Raw genomic sequence first — 11283 nt, forward strand, 5'->3', positions numbered from 1 at the left:
TATCTGAGAGAGACAAAGCACAAGCAGGGGGGAGGAGCAGAGGGAGAAGGACAAGCAGACTCCCCACTGACACAGGGCTCAATCCCAGGACCCTGAGATCATGTTCTAAACTGAAGTCAGACACTTTACCGACTGAGCCAGCCAGGCACTGCTGGTTCTTAGCCTTTTTAAAGCTACGCTGTTTTCAATGGCTCTTTCCCAGAAGAATATAGACACAATCTAACATAAACCTCTTAGGGCCATATGGACATTCATTTATATATATATAATATATAAATTTTTTATCGGAGTTCAATTTGCCAACATATAGCATAACACCCAGTGCTCATCCCGTCAAGTGCCCCCCTCAGTGCCCGTCACCCAGTCACCCCAACCCTCGCCCACCTCCCCTTCCACCACCCCTAGTTCATTTCCCAGAGTGAGGAGTCTCTTACGTTCCATCACCCTCTCTGATTTTTCCCACTCATTTTCTCTCCTTTCCCCTATAATCTTTCACTATTTTTTATATTCCCCATATGAGTGAAACCATATGATGATTGTCCTTCTCTGATTGACTGACTTCACTCAGCATCATACCCTCCAGTTCTATCCATGTTGAAGCAAATGGTGGGTATTTGTCATTTCTAATGGCTGAGGAATATCCCATTGTATACAGAGACCACATTTTCCATTCATCTTTCGATGGACACCGAGGCTCCTTCCACAGTTTGGCTATTGTGGACATTGCTGCTATAATCATTGGGGTGCAGGTGTCCTGCCGTTTCCCTGCATCTGTATCTTTGGGGTAAATCCCCAGCAGTGCAATTGCTGGGTTGTAGGGCAGGTCTATTTTTAACTCTTTGAGGAACCTCCACACAGTTTTCCAGAGTGGCTGCACATTCCCACCAACAGTGCAAGCGGGTTCCCCTTTCTCCACATCCCTTCCAACATTTGTTGTTTCCCGTCTTGTTAATTTTCCCCATTCTCACTGGTGTGAGGTGGTATCATTGTGGTTTTGATTTGTACTTCCCTGATGGCAAGTGATGCAGAGCATTTTCTCATGTGCTTGTTGGCCATGTCTATGTCTTCTTCCAATCCAATCATGAAATGGGCAAAAGACATGAACAGAAATTTCACCAAAGAAGACATATGGACATTCCCGATTTCCATTAATGCCATAATCTGGGAGCTCTAGTTTAATTAGGCCATTCTAGAGAACCCAAAGAATATCCACCATGTTAATGAATCCTTGGGGGAAGATCTGCATTCTAGAACAAGCCGATTTCAAGACAGATTCTTGTCATCTCTGAGAATCCACACTGAGATATAATGATTGGGGACAGGCAGGTAGAGGGGTCATCCAAAAAATGGGAAGAACATCTTGAAGTGAAAGAGCCGACCCTGGAATAGTCGGTTAATGGTCACCACTGAGAAGTGTTTGGCCTGCTTACAAGGGAAAGGGGTGGTTGAGGGAAACTAGCAGCTATATCCCATCTCAAGGGCAGTGACTGCATGGGGTCTTGAAAGTAGGTAAGTAGAAAGCAAGGCTGTTTCATAAGGACAAGCATGTCAAAGTTTCAGTTTGACGTGGCATCAGGTTATCTCGCTCCTTTGTTTGACTGTGTCCTGGTGACCAGAAGGTTATTCGTTGCCACGTGGTCTGTAAATGCAACATATTGAAAAAAAAAAAAAACACCTAAATGCTTATACAGAGGAGAATGATTGAAAATATGGCATATCCACAAATGGAAGTCTATGCACATTAATAAAAAAAAAAAAAGATGAGCTCTGTGAACTGATCTGGAATTATTTCTGAGACTCTTAAGTGAAAAAAAAAAAAAGCAAAGTGCAAAGACTACAGTAAGCTACCCTTCACATAAGAAAGAGTATAGGGAAACACACATTTGTGCAAAATACTGGAGGAATAAATCCAAAACTACAGACACTGGCCAGCTACCGAGGATGGGTCAGAAAGAATTGGACCAAGGGGAGGAATCGGACAGGGTCGTGAGGATCAGGGGCCGCCTCATTTCTCTGGCATCCCTGTTTGCACAGCTCTGACTCCTAGAACCACAGAGATGCCGCCAACGCCCCCAATAAAGAATGAAAATCAACTAGGCTCTGGGGGGGTTGAGGAGGGACCCCAAATGGGAAGCAAGAGCAATTGAACCGATTAGAAATGAGTCCATAACGACCGTGAAAGCAAAGGGGAAGGAAGAGCTAAGTAGCTGGGAGTCCGTGTGTGCACTGGGGCCACCGAGCGAGAACACACCTGCACCAGCGCGCTCCTCTAAGGGAGTCTGTTTCTCACACATTGAGCAGCAATTCTGCAGTTAATTTATGTGCCATTAATTCATGTATAGCAGGACTGCACGGCGAATGTATGATAGAAGACGAGAGCCAGCTTTCTCACAGTACGTGGGGCACACCCTCTAAGGGGACCCCTGTGCAACCCACCCCTTCCCCGTCGGGGGGGCCTTTCCCATAGAATATGACAAAGGTGATAGGATGTCGCTCCCAGGCGAGGTTACATCCTACAGCAGAGGTAGGGATTTTGTAGACGTAATCGCAGTCTTAATCAGTTGCTTTTAAGGTCTAAAAAGACATTCTCTTGGATGGGACTGACCAATCAGAGACAGTCTAGAGGTCACGAACTTGAAGCAATCGAGACTCTCTTTCCATTGCTGGATTTGAAAAACGCCAGCTGCTCTGAATTCTATAGTTATTTTTTAAAAAAAAGAATCCACCTTCTAGTGGCCCAGGGAGCATGGGGACAGGTCCCTCCTCAGCCACGCCCACACCACGACGCTGCCACATAGCTCTTTCTTCCACTTTACCTGCTTCAAGTTTCTAGAATATTCAGGCTGCCACCCTCTTTCTTCTCGGCCACCCTCTGTGCATTCAGCTTAGACCCCCTTCTGCACCACTAGGCCATCCTCGGGCCTGCAAGCTCAACCGAACCCCAGCACGCCTTATCTTTCCAGCACGCCTGCTCCGCTAATCTCCAACTTCATGTCCGCCTCAGTCTAGGACCTAGTTTCTGTGCCCCAGCTGCCCCAGAGCCCCTAGAGGGTATCACACAATTGTGGGGAGCAGGGCCACGAGACACCTGGGGGCAACAAGCTGAAGTGCCATTCTCTGGCGCCTTCTGTGTGCTGCTGGCCACCTCTGTGAGCTTCCCCTTCGCTCCTCTCTTCAAGCCTCCAAGCCCAGCGCTATCAAACCATGAAGTGCAAACGAATCATGTGGGAAACCTGAGTAAGAGTGCAGATTCTGTGGGGTGCCCCGAGGCTCCGTCAGTTGCAAGTCTGACTCCCGATTTCAGCTCGGGTCACGGTCTCAGGGTCATGAAATAGAGCCCTGCATCAAGCTCCATGGAGCCTGCTTAAGATTCTCTCTCCCCCTCTCTGCTCTCCCACCACCCCCACCTCTGCTCACACATGCACGCATGCACACTGTCTCTTAAAAAAAAAAAAAGAAAAGAAAAAAATGCAGACTCTGATCCAGTAGGTCTAGGCTGGGGCCAGAAGTTCTGCATTTCTTTCTTTCTTTTTTCTTTTTTAAGATTTCATTTATTTACTCATGAGAAACACACAGAGAGAGGCAGAGACACAGGTGGAGGGAGAAGCAGGCTTCCTGCGGGGCTCCATCCCAGGACCCCGGGATCCCGACCTGAGCCAAAGGGAGATGCTCCACTGCTGAGCCACCCAGGTGCCCCAGATTCTGCATTTCTAATAAAGTCCCAAGTGATATCCATGCTGTGAGCTCACGGGCCACATTTTGAGTAGCAAAGCGCTAGCCTAAAGACTTTTTTTTTAAGATTTTATTTATTCATGAGACACAGAGAGAGGCAGAGACACAGGCAGTGGGAGAAGCAGGCTTCATGCAGGGACCCCGATGTGGAACTTGATCCCAGGACCCAGGATCACACCCAGCGCCCAAGGCGATGCTAAACTGCTGAGCCACCCTAACCTAACGGTTCTTAAACTCGATGAGCATTACAGACATCTAGGTATTTATTGAAAGGATACAAAAATACTAATTTAAAGGGGCACATGCACCCCGCAGTTTATAGCCACATTATCAACAACAGCCTAATTATGGAGAAAGCCCACACATCCATCAGCTGATGAGTGGATAAAGATGTGTGTGTCTATATAATGAATATATTGTTATATATTATGTATAGTTGAATATTACTCAGCATCAAAACGAATGAAATCTGGCCATTTGCAACGATGTCGATGGAGCTAGAGGGTCCTATGCTAAGTAAGTCAGTTAGAGAAAGACAAATACCTTATGTGGAATTTAAGAAACAAACACAGGAGAGGAGAGGGAAACCAAGGAACAGATTATAGGGAACAAGCTGGAAGGGAGGCAGGCGGGGGATGGATTGACCACGTGATGGGGGTTAGAAGGGCCCTCTGATGAGCACTGGGTGTTGGCAGTGATGAATCGCTAAATCCTACACCTGAAACTAGTACCACATTGTGTGTTAACTAACTGGAATTTAAATAAAAACTTGGAGAGAAAAAAAAGAATTACCTGGAGGGCTGGTTCAAACACAAACCACTGGGTCCCACCTCCTTAGTGTCTAACTAGCAGGGACTAGTCGGAGGAAAGGCAGGCAGGGGCAGCGCCCTCCAGCCAAAGAGCAAACTGCCCTTAAAGGGAGAAGCCCCACCGCCCTCCTCGGCGCCCAGGGCGCCCTCCACCCTGCCCCGCCTGCAGCTCCCTGCAGCTGATGAGCCCCGGATAACAGTCTGACAGGTGACGGGTGCCTGGGGGTTAATTGGATGAAGACAGCCCACCAACGAGCTCGTGAAGACTCCCAGGCCGGGCAGCAGCCAGTGGCTCAGGATTGCGTCGGCCTCCCGGGCGGGGTGCCGGGGTGCCAGGGTCCTGGGGCCCAGCCCCGCGGGGGCCCTGCCTCTCCTGCTGCTGCTGCCCCGGCTTGTGCCCTCTCATCCTCTGCCAAATATATAAGTAAAGTTCTAAAAGGAACCCCAAACCCCAGCCGTAGACCCTCCGACCGTGGCGACCGTCTCAGGCCCCCCGGTCCTCGGGAGCTGTGCCCCTGACCACTGTCTCCCTGCCCGCGTCCTCATTCCTCCGAGGGACAGCGTGGCCGGACCTCGGCCCCAAAGGAAAAGAAATTGTGGCACGAAATCCGTGACCTGGTGGCGGCCCAGCAGGTGTGCCTGCAGTCCCCAGGTGCACTGGGGGCCTGGGACCCCGGAGGCCAGCACCCCAACCTCCAGTGGCGCCCGGGACCCGGTCTCTGGCTGCAGGGTCCCCAAGGAGCACGAAGAGGAAGGACGCGTCCGGGCTCGGGAAGCACGGAGCCCCACGGGATGCCCGTGCACCTGCTGCCGACGTCTTCCTCCGGATGAGAGCGGCCCAGTGCTTCTGGGGTCCCCCCCACCCCCAATGGTCCCAGAGGCCGTGGAAGCCAGCAGCCAGGCCTGGCCTAGCAGGAAGGCGCCACCCCCACCGGGCCTGGAGCCCAGGCCCCGCCTGCCCCTCTTCTGGGCCTGCGGACCGGGGTGACACCCCTTCCCACCTGCCGCCCTCAGGGAGCCCCCAAAGTGGGAGGCCAGGGCGGTGGCCCCCGAGCCCACCCGGGCTGCGCTGAGCGGTCTGCTGCTGCTCAGCCGCCGTGGGTGCGCCCTCCTGGTGGCCTCTGGGCTTGGAGCAGGGGCCCGCGGGCGCGTTCCCCTTGGCCCCCCGACAGGCCGCCGCGGGTGGCCGGGCAGCAGTACCATAGGGAGGCCCGGGGAGCCGCCGCACCCCTGCCACGCGGCACAGGTGGCACTGCCCCGGCCCCTGCCGCCCTCCGGGAGGGGGTGCTCGGAGCTCGCTGCCCCCAGGGGGTCCCCATGCGGGGTGGCCCCACACTGTCGTCTGTGGCCCTTGCCGGAACCTGCTTTTTGGGCGAACTGTCCTATTCCCTCTGAACTGTGCACATTTTCCTTGTTCCCTTCCCCCCACTGAGGGGACCTCCCGTCCCAGCCCTGCAAGATGCACGATTTTGTCCCTGGGACACCGGCGCGCCCCGTGTGTCTCACGCCCAGCGGCCTGTCCGTGTTCTTAGTGACACTGAGAACGGGCCCTCTGGCAACTGGTGGCATCTTGGACCCAGCGTGGGACGCTCCACGCCCTTTCGGTCCCCAGGCGGCGCCGCCTCCCCCAGCCTGGCTCCCCCTGCCCCGCTCTGGGCCTCTAAGCCCCCCGGCCCTGGGTGCCGGCTCCCCAGGCATCGCTTAACCTCTGACCTTACCTCGGGTGTGCATTCGGCCCTGGGGCGGTTAAGATGCGTCCTTCTTGCTTGGCTGCCTCCTCTAAACTCCAAGTGGGACCTGCCAAAGCAGTGAGGCTCCGGGAAATTCTGTATTAAAGACTCTCTAGGGGATCCCTGGGTGGCGCAGCGGTTTAGCGCCTGCCTTTGGCCGGGGGCATGATCCTGGAGACCCAGGATCGAATCCCACGTCGGGCTCCCAGTGCATGGAGCCTGCTTCTCCCTCCGTCTATGTCTCTGTCTCTCCCTCTCTTTCTCTCTCTCTGTGACTATCATAAGTAAATAAAATTTAAAAAAAATAAAAAATAAAAAAAAATAATAAAGACTCTCTAGACCCCCTGGTTCCTCCCTGAATAATTACCCTGATGCATCGAGTAGGGCGGTATTTTCAGGTTCTATAAGCTAAAAATCATGTATTCAAAGGAATAGGAATCAGAGGGATTACTAAAAGAAGGGATTTACTTCTAGAAGATGAAGAAAAACTAACTTCAATTTATTTATTTATTTATTTATTTATTTATTTATTTATTTATTTATTTCGCTGCTGAATGATTTACCTAAGGAGACTGTGTCCCAAAGTTGCTTCCATACACCCTGGCTTGATGGTTTCATATAAAATTTAACATTTGACTGAATGAAAATTAATCTCCTATTCACACGTAAGGACGGTAAAGGGGGATGGAGAGTATCCGGTGCTCAGCGTTCCCCGAATCCCCTCCCCCGGGGCGAATGTGGAGACTGAGCTGGAGAGGAGGAGGCTGGGGACCCTGTCACAGAAGGGATGCGTGGGAAGGGGCGTGGAGAGGACAGCAAAAGGAGATGTTTGGTTTGGGCCCCCTGAGGACTCCAGTCCACGGACTTCCACGCGGGAGCTCTTCCCAATGGATCTCAGGGATGACATTATTCGGGTCAAAGGAACATTTGACAACTGTATTCAGGGGGAGGCCATCCTAGGGCCTCCCGGCGGGCTCAGTCGCTTCAGTGTCTGACTCGTGATCTCAGCTCAGGTCTTGATCTCAGGGTCCTGAGTTCAAGCCCTACGCTGTGCTCCATGCTGGGTGTCGAGTCTACATATAAAAAAGGGGGGGGTGGATGCCTGGGTGGCTCAGCAGTGGAGTGTCTGCCTCTGGCTCAGGGCGTGACCCCAGGGTCCAGGGATAGAGGCCCTCATCGGGCTCCCTGCATAGAGCCTGCTTTTCCCTCTGCCTGTGTCTCTGCCTCTCTCTGTGGGTCTCTTGTGAGTAAACAAATAAAATCTTAAAAAAAAAAAAAATAGTAGGTCATGGTATAGACATCCAGTGCTATTTTATCCCACTACCTCCTAGGCTACAAGCAGCCTCTACAGGGATGCCTGGGTCGCTCAGCAGTTTAGCATCCACCTTCAGCCCAGGGCGTGACCCCAGGGTCCCAGGATCGAGTCCCACATCAGGCTCCCTGGGCAGACCCTGCATCTCCCTCTGCCTGTGTCTCTGCCTCTCTCTCTCTCTCTCTCTCTCTCTCTCTGTATCTCTCATGAATAAATAAATAAAATCTTTAAAAAAAAAAGTAGCCTCTATAGAAGATGATAAATTGAGCAATGGATTAGTAGTTAAAGAGTTGACCAGGCTTTATCTGCGATGAACAAAGCCTCTAGAATAACAATAATAGGGGCAGTTGTGGTGGCTTCAAGGGGCAGCTTATTTCTTGGCCAGCCTTCCCTGTCACCTCCCCTGTCACCTCCTCTCTCACCTCCCTTGTCACCTCCCCTCTCACCTCCCCTGTCACCATTGCCTCAGAAACCCCGAGAGGCCCGGGCCAGGGTTTCCTGATTCAAACCCAGCCTGGGCTCCAGAGGACACGGGGAGTAGTGGCTTCTCCCTGAGGAGCCTGGCTCATGGTGCAGGCCCTCGTCAGGAAGGGAGTCCGGCTGGTGAGGTCCACGTGCTCGGAAGACCTTGAGTTGTACAGGTCAGGCAAGGGGGCGGCTTTGTGGTATCTCTACTGGGGGCGGGGGGGTGGGCGGATTATGAATATCCAGAAATCCTAGGCAAGTTAGAAAACCTTGGAACTAAAGAAGAACTTAAAGATTTATTTATTTATTTATTTATTTATTTATTTATTTATTTATTTATTTATTTAGGAGAGAGAGAGAGAGAGAGAGAGCACGAGTGGTGAGAGGGGCAGCGGGAGAGGCGGACGCCCTGCTGAGCAGGGAGCCTGATGCAGGACTCGATCCCAGGACCCTGGGATCATGACCCAAGGCTGATGCTCAACCCCTGGGCCACCCAGCGGCCCCAAACAACAACCTAAAACACACAGAGAGAAAGTTCTGCTGGTCCTAAAGCATTTGGACCCAAACAGCGTCAGACAGCAGGTGCCGGGGATGTCTGTGTGCGGCGAGGCCTGTGGAGCCGGGGAGCGGCTGGTAGCGTCTTGAGTAGCAGACATGACGGCAACGTTGCTGTATGTCCCTGAAGGAGAGGAATAAACTTGGAATTAGCTCTCGTATACCTTGTTACAGAACCGGGTCGCTAGACCTCACACATGCGGTTACACGGAGCCGATGACAGCGCTTGTGTTCCCACTGAAATTTTTGCCGTATTCTTTTTAATAGAATTTGTACATTTTTGGACATTTCCTAAAATCCCTACAGGGTTGACATCCTAGACCGCTTCTTGGCGATTCTCTGTGGTTGCTTTTTTTTTTTTTTTTTTGCATGATTCTATTTTAAAGCCAGTTTTGCGAGGTGCCGGTGCCAATGCACGTACTGGGAGTTCAACCGTCTTGTCATCACGTACTCAGGCCCCAACGCCTTGTGTGTTTTTGACAGAGCGTGCTTTCCCGTCTCTCTGTTGTTACGTGGTGGGAAAGCCCACCGGTCTGGAGCCTGGGAGGGTGGCTTCTGGTGGCACGCCACGGCAGTGCCCGCCTTGCCGCTAAAGTTCCGGGGAGCAAGGGAAGGCACCAGGGGACATGGGGCTAATGCAGCAGGTCAGCAAGGGCCCCCACCCTGGAGGGACTCAGGCTGCGTAGACGCCAGAGGCCTGCAGGCCTGGGGTTACTGCCTGGACGCACGCTCAGGTGAAGCTACGTGCCGTCAGGATCCGTCCTCCGCGTTTATTCCTCGTGGCTGTTTCTGCTTTTCAGTCGGGCCTAGTGTCGTAGTCCCCGTGAATGTGGCCTCAGTAAGCCGGGGACCCCTGGGTGGCTCAGCGAGTTAGCGCAGCCTTCAGCCCAGGCCGTGACCCCAGGGTCCCGGGATCGAGTCCCGTATCAGGCCCCTGCGTGGAGCCTGCTTCTCCCTCTGCCTGGGTCTCTGCCTCTCTCTGTGTCTCTCGTGAGTAAATAAACAAAATCTTTAAAAAAAAGAAAAGCCTCAGTAAGCCTGCGTGGCTGATGTGGTGACAGGGTGACAGCTGAGCTACGAAGGGACTGGGCCATTCTGGGGCCGGGCCGGGCCTCTCCCCTCCACGGGCCCGGCGTCCTGGAGCCGAGGTCTCTCTGGTAAGGGTGTCATCTTATCGGACGCCGGGACAGGGGTGCACCTGCCCCCAGTTGTACGTGGAGGGACGACGGGGAGGACAGCCACCTGCCTGTGTCTCCCGCGGCCCACGACCCAGAGGTGGGCCAGCACCCTGGTGGCGGCGCGGCCCAGGAGGGCTTCGTGTCGCCTGCCTGGCACCGACCAGGAGACCGAGTGGCAGGACGGAGCCCACTGGCCTGCAAGGGCCTCGGGGTCTCCCTGGTGCTCCCCAGGCCTCCTGGGCCGGCCCCCCATCGCTCCCGCGCTGAAGCCCCCTCGTGCTCCCTTCCCTTGCTTTTGGCCTGTGACAGCCTGACGTGTGCCCTATCCAGGTCTCCGTCCCAGCTTGGGGTCCCGACCCCTGTGACGCACTCGCTGCCCACTTTCGTCCTCCTAAGGGCCAAAGGCCACCGTGGGAGTCTGCGGCCACGACCCTGGGACCCCTGGGAAGACTAGCGAACGCTTCTACTGCGCTCTTCTCCCGAATCCATTTAAACTATGACGTGCACTGGGTGACGTGCTATATGCTGGCAAATTGAACACCAATTAAAAAAAAAAAAGGGTGACAACTGCCACTCCTTGCACTTCACGGGCCAAAATGTGTTACATGCAAGGCCTAACCTTAGAGGCAGGCACATACCATCCAGGAACATCCCCAAAAATGGTGAGAACTGGAGATGTTTGATAAATTCCACCAATAATTGTAAAACCTGTAGTTTCAGGTAGCAGCCTTGCATAAACTCAAAAAATAAAAGTGGGATCACACACACAAAAATAAAACATACATACATAAATAAATAAATAAATAATAAATAAATAAATAAATAAATAAATAAATAAATAAATAAATAAACTACGACGTGGAGCCAGTCAATATTCTGCATAACCGGAATTGGTTGGAAGGCCACCCGAATTGGCTCTTTCTAGAAACGACATTATTTCAGTGTGATGAGGCCGGTTACCCATCCTATCAGAACCCTTGTCTGGCCATTACACACACATTGTCCCAAGACTAAAAGGGTCTCTGGTTGAAAAAAAAAAAAAAAAGGAGGAGGGTTGGAGAATTCCTGTCCTGGGTGCTCAGGAAGCTTTTTTTTTTTTTTTTTTTTTTTTAATAGAAGGTCTTACTTTTTTTTTTTTTTTTAAGATTTTATTTATTTATTCATGAGAGACACAGAGAGAGAGAGGCAGAGACCCATGCAGAGGGAGAAGCAGGCTCCGTGCAGGGAGCCCGACGCAGGACTCGATCCCGGGACCCCGGGGTCACGCCCTGGGCTGAAGGCAGCGCCAAACCGCTGAGCCACCCGGGCTGCCCAGCATTTCTTAATACAGCAGGAAACGGACATTTCTTCCACTGCATAAAAAAATTCTCTACAAAAAAATTAGGTCCACGGTTCCTTTTCTGCAATTCTCATCTGAAAAGCCCTTCAACCCAAAAGTTATTCCATAAATTTGGCACCGAAACTTATTTTGCAGCATAAACGGGCTTGAAGGGACCAAAGAC

The sequence above is a fragment of the Vulpes lagopus genome, chromosome 9 (genome assembly GCF_018345385.1).
Source record: "Vulpes lagopus strain Blue_001 chromosome 9, ASM1834538v1, whole genome shotgun sequence".
Lineage (NCBI taxonomy): Eukaryota > Metazoa > Chordata > Mammalia > Carnivora > Canidae > Vulpes > Vulpes lagopus.